The 6,193-nt window shown below is 38.0% G+C and overlaps 1 non-coding gene across 1 annotated transcript; it reads left to right on the forward strand.

Annotated features, from left to right (window-relative positions):
- The first annotated feature begins 5,689 nt into the window (after nt 1-5,689).
- On the forward strand, nt 5,690-5,761 carry TRNAC-GCA. Its single transcript has one exon. It is a non-coding gene; the product is annotated as a tRNA-Cys (tRNA).
- Nucleotides 5,762-6,193: the final 432 nt, after the last annotated feature.

Below are 6,193 nucleotides of genomic sequence, written 5' to 3' on the forward strand. Positions count from 1 at the left end.
TATTCCAGGGATGCAAGGATTCTTCAATAAATGTAAATCAATCAGTATGATACACCATATTAACAAATTAAAGAATAAAAATTATCTGATCATCTCTATTTCATTCTTTTACATGCAGCTATCCAGTTTTCCCAGTACCACTTATTAAAGAGACTGTCTTTTCTCCATTGTATATTCTCACCCCCTTTGTCATTGATTAGGTGACCAAAAGTGTATGGGTTTATCTGTAGGCTTTCTATCCTGTACTATTGATCTATATTTCTTAGAATGGAGATATTCACAGAACTAGACAAACTTTTTAAAATAATTTGCATGGAACACAAAAGACCCCAAATTACCCAAGTAAAACTGAGAAAGAAAAATGGAGCTGGAGGAATCAGGATCCCTAACTTCAGACTATTCCACAAAACTACAGCCATCAAAAGAGTATACTACTGAAACAAAAACAGAAATATGTACAGATCAAAGGAACAGGGTAGAAAGCCCAGAAATAAACCCATGTACCTGTGGTCAATCAATCAATGAAAAAATGGTAAGAACACACAATGGAGAAAAGTTTATTTAATTAGTGGTACTGGGAAAACTGGGTCAGTTCAGTTCTAAAGGAGATCAGCCCTGGGTGTTCTTTGGAAGGAATGAGGCTAAAGCTGAAACTCCAGTACTTTGGCCACCTCATGTGAAGAGTTGACTCATTGGAAAACTGGATAGCTGCATGTAAAAGAATGAATTAAAACACTAAGTATATCCACTATATACAAAAATAAACTCAAAATTAATTAAAGGCCAAATGTCAAACCAAACACAACAAAACTCATAGAGGAAAACAAGAGTAACACTTTTTGACATAAACCACAGCAAGATTTTTGACCCACCTTCTAGAGGAATGAAAATAAAAATAAACAAATGGGACCTAATTTAACTTGTAAGCTTATGAACAGCAAAGGAAACCATAAATAAGACAAAAAGACAACCCTTAGAATGGGAGAAAATATTGGCAAATGAAGCAGGTAACAAGGGATTAATCTGTAAAATATACAAACAGCTCATGCAACTCAATATCAAAACAACGTATGACCCAATCAAAAAAAGGAGGAATACCTAAATAGACATTGGTCCAAAGAACACATACAGATGGCTAAGAGGCACATGAAAAGATGCTCAACATCACTAGTTATTAGAGAAATGTAAATAAAACTTACAATAAGATATAATCTCACACTTGTTAGAATCAGTTCAGTTCAGTTGCTAAGTTGAGTCTGACTCTTTGCAACCCCATGAACGGCAGCCCACCAGGCCTCCCTGTCCATCACCAATTCCTGGAGTCCATCCAAACCCATGTCCATTGTGTCAGTGATGCCATCCAACCATCTCATCCTCTGTCATCCCCTTCTCCTCTGGACCTCAGTCTTCCCAGCATCAGGGTCTTTTCAAATGAGTCAACTCTCCGCATCAGGTGGCCAAAGTATTGGAGTTTCAGCTCCAAAATCAGTCCCTCCAATGAACACCCAGGACTGATCTGCTTTAGGATGGACTGGTTGGATCTCCTTGGAGTCCAAAGGACTCTCAAGAGTCTTCTCCAACACCACAGTTCAAAACAGAATAACCATCATCAAAAAATCTATGAACAGGAAATGCTGGAGAGGTTGTGGAGAAAAGAGAATCCTCTTGCAGTGTTGGCAGGAATGTAAATTGATACAGTCACTATGGGGAACGGTATGGAGGTTCTTTAAAAAACTAAAAATAGAACTACCATATGACCCAGCAATTCCACTCCTGGGCATATACCTGGAGCAAACCAAAAATTCAAAAAGATACATGCAACCCAGTGTTCATTGTAGCATTATTTACAATAACTAGGACATAGAATAGAAGCTACCTAAATGTCCATTGACAGATGAATGGATAAAAAAGTTGTGGTGCATATATACAATGGATTATTACTCAGCCATAAAAGGGACAGAATCTGGTCATTTATAGTGAAGTGGATGGACCTAGAGTCTGTCATACAAAGTGAAGTAAGTCAGAAAGAGAAAAACAAATATTGTATATTAGATTAATGGAATATAATTGAGAATAAATCAATATATCTATGATCAGTTTATTTTGACAAAGATGCCAGAACAGTTCAGTGGGGAAAGAATAGTGTCTTTAATAAATGATACTAGGACAGGTGAATAAATACATGCTAAAGATTAAATTAGACCCTTCCCTCCTACCATATACAAAAATTACAACAAAATGGAGCAAAAAACTAAGTGCCAGAGCTAAACTATAGCTCAGGGAACTATTATATATTCAGGGAACTATATTCCTGTGATAAACCAGGATGGAAAAGAATACACACACACACACACACACACACACATAACTAGTTACTTTGTTATACAGGAGAGATTGGCAGCAACATTGTAAATCAACTATACTACAGTTAAGGGGAAAAAAAAAACTCTTAGGACAAAACAGAAGTAAATCTTCATAACCGTGGATGTGCAATATTTTTTTAGATATGATACCAAAAACACAGGCAACAAAGTTTAAATATGTATTGGACTTCATAAAAATTAAACATTTGTACAAATGATGCTTTCAAAAAAGTGAAAAGGCAACCCACATAATGGGAGAAACTATTTGTAAATTATATATATATATAGAGAGAGAGAGAGAGAGGATGTAGTATCCACAATATGTAAACAACCTTACTACTCAACAACAAAAGACAACTCAGTTAAAGATTTTGTGAAGTACTTAGAGATTTCTCCAAAGAAGATTCATAAATGGTCAAGAAGCACATGGAAGATACTCAACATCATTTTTCATGTGAGAGATGCAAATCAAAACAATAAGATACCACCTCATATCCAGTAAGATGACTATACAAATAACAAGAAAAGTAGTCGATAATATTGCAAAAACATGGAGAAACTGGAATGCCCATAGACTGCTGTTGAGTCTGTAAAACAGTGCTGTGACTGGAAAACTGCGGCTTTGCAGTCCCCTATGGCATGGCCACGTGACCCAGCTATCCCATTCCTAGGGAAATCCTCTAAAGAATTAAAAACAGACGTTCAAATAAAAACTTATACATGGATATTCATATCAGTACTATTCAGAATAGTCAAAAAGATATAAGCAAACCAGATGTTGATCAACTTATAAATGGATAAGCAAAGTGTGGTATATCTACACAATAGAATACTATCTAGCCATAAAAAGGACTGAAGCACTGATGTAATATATAACATGTATATCCTTAGAAACCTTATGCTAAGTGAAAAGTTAGACCCAAAGCACCAGACACAAAAGGCCATATTCAGTATGATTCTGTTTATATGAAATATTCAAGAACAGACAAACTGGTAGTAGTCTTCCAGGGTTTGTGGGTAGGGAGGAATGGGTAGTGACTCATGAACGGATATGGAGTTTCCTTTTGTGGTAATGAAATTGTTCTGGAATGAGAAAGTGGTGATGGTTTCATAACACTGGGAATAGTATATTTATTTACATATTTACTTTATTTATTTATTGCACATATTCATTAGTAAAATGCCACTGAACTGTATAAAGTAGTTCAAATGGTCAATTTTAAGCTGTGAATTTTAACAATAAAAGAATAAAAAAATTCCCCACCAAATGGATTGTGTACATTCATTTTAAGTTTTAGTTCTCATTAAAGTATAAACTTTTCCCCAAATATTTGTAATGGAATTTTATCTTAAAATTCAGATGAACGAGCATCTGAGAACTTTCCCTTATTTATTCCATGTGAGAGCATATAATGCTAATTTATTTGCTTGGTCTGCTGGAAAGTTATTAAACTCAGGAGATACTATGATCTAACCACCAAACAAGAAATTCTATGATTATGTTAAAGAGTGTGATTTGGATCATACAATTGGGTCTAATTATGTGTTCATTTCTTGAATTGTAAAATCACTGAAATAAATATTGGTATGCTCTGTGTTATACATCTGTGGCAGCTGTTTCCACACTTGTCACCCCCAATTTGTAATTTCTATCTATAAGTCTTTATGCCAGAAGAGCTCTAGACCTGAGTGACATCTAAATAGATCATCACACTGATTCTTAACTTTTCTGCCTTATTGTGGTAAAAATTGATCAAACTCAGAAGGGTCATCTTTACCCAGAGCTTGCTTTCAAAGAGCAATCATGTTGTCTAAAAACAGGCAGCATGGCCATTGATTTTAGATTCAGTGGGACATCAGGGCAATGCTGGATCTCTGATTGGCAGCAGCAAAATGGGTGAGAACATTTCAAACTTTATAAAATAAAGGCAAGAAACATTAAACTACATCAAATCACTTCTGCACTGACTGCTTGCATTTTAGGATTCAGTTTGAAGCAGACATGAAATGTCCAATATTCAACTTCAGAAATTTGAAAATCGGCCAGCTGCCCTGACCTTGATGCCATCCAGCCATCTCATCCTCTTTCATTCCCTTTTCCTCCTGCCCCCAATCCTTCCCAGCATCAGAGTCTTCTCCAATGAGTCAACTCTTTGCATGAGGTGGCCAACATATTGGAGTTTCAGCTTTAGCATCAGTCCTTCCAAAGAACACCCAGGACTGATCTCCTTTAGAATGGATTTGGGAGAGGGCATCAGAGGGCAGACACACTGAAATCATAATCACATAAAACTAGTCAATCTAGTCACATGGACCACAGCCTTGTCTAACTCAGTGAAACTAAGCCATGCCATGTGGGGCCACCCAAGACGGGTGGGTCATGGTGGAGAGGTCTGACAGAATGTGGTCCACTGGAGAAGGGAATGGAAAACCACTTCAGTTTTCTTGCCATGAGAAAGCCATGAACAGTATGAAAAGGCAAAATGATAGGATACTGAAAGAGGAACTCCCCAGGTCGGTAGGTGCCCAATATGCTACTGGAGATCAGTGGAGAAATAACTCCAGAAAGAATGAAGGGATGGAGCCAAAGCAAAAACAATACCCAGTTGTGGGTGTGACTGGTGATAGAAGCAAGGTCCGATGCTGTAAAGAGCAATATTGCATAGGAACCTGGAATGTTAGGTCCATGAATCAAGGCAAATTGGAAATGGTCAAACAGGAGATGGTAAGAGTGAACGTCAACATTCTAGGAATCAGCAAACTAAAATGGACTGAAATGGGTGAATTTAACTCAGATGACCATTATATCTACTACTGTGGGCAGGAATCCCTTAAAAGAAATGGAGTAGCCATCATGGTCAACAAAAGAGTCCAAAATGCAGTACTTGGATGCAATCTCAAAAATGACAAAATGATCTGTTTGTTTCGAAGTCAAACCATTCACTATCACAGTAATCCAAGTCTATGCCCCAACCAGTAACGCTGAAGAAGCTGAAGTTAAATGGTTTTATGACCTCACTATTAAGTGACAAAGTGGAAACAGTGATTTTTTTTCAAATTAATATGAAATTCTAGATTAAATTATAGTAAGAAGTTGAATACTTGTTCTTTGTACTTTTTTTCTGAAGCTTTGTCTCTCTTGGCCCCCTTGTCATGTTACTACTGATACTTTTAATTGGATTCACCTGTCAAAATAGTGGCACACTGTGCCCACGAATCTGAGAAAACTCTGGAAGATATTGAAGGACAGGGGAGGCTGGTGTGCTGCAGCTCGCTCATGGGGTCTCAAAGAATTTGCCATTCCTTAGCGACTGCCTTAGCGGGCTTCCCTGGTGGCTCAGCCGGTAAAGCGTCTGTCTGCAATGCAGGAGACCCGGGTTCGATCCCTGGCTTGGGAAGATCACCTGGAGAAGGAAATGGTAGCCCACTCCTGTATTCTTGCCTGGAAAATCCCATGGGCGGCGCCTGGTAGATTACTGTCCATGGGGTCGCAAATGGGCAGCGCCTGGTAGGTTACTGTCCATGGGGTCGCAAAGAGTCGACACGACTGAGCAAAGGGAAGAAGAGCGACTGAACAACAGTAAAGTGTCCTTAGTTCCCTGGACGCTGTTTTGGGAAGTTGACTTTAAGTTACAGTGTGGTTTCGTTTAGATTCTAACACAGTGCATAATTTGTGCTTAACTTTCTCTGTACCTTTTGCTTCTTTGACAGATGGCTGCTGCCAAGAATCAGCTTGGGTGGGGAGTAGAGTTTCAAGAAATGAAAGCGTTTCAGGTATAGTTACTATCCCTTAGGTTTGTGTTTGCTCTCTACATGATAAACAAAGACCC

This window comes from Bos indicus x Bos taurus, chromosome 6 (assembly GCF_003369695.1).
Source record: "Bos indicus x Bos taurus breed Angus x Brahman F1 hybrid chromosome 6, Bos_hybrid_MaternalHap_v2.0, whole genome shotgun sequence".
Lineage (NCBI taxonomy): Eukaryota > Metazoa > Chordata > Mammalia > Artiodactyla > Bovidae > Bos > Bos indicus x Bos taurus.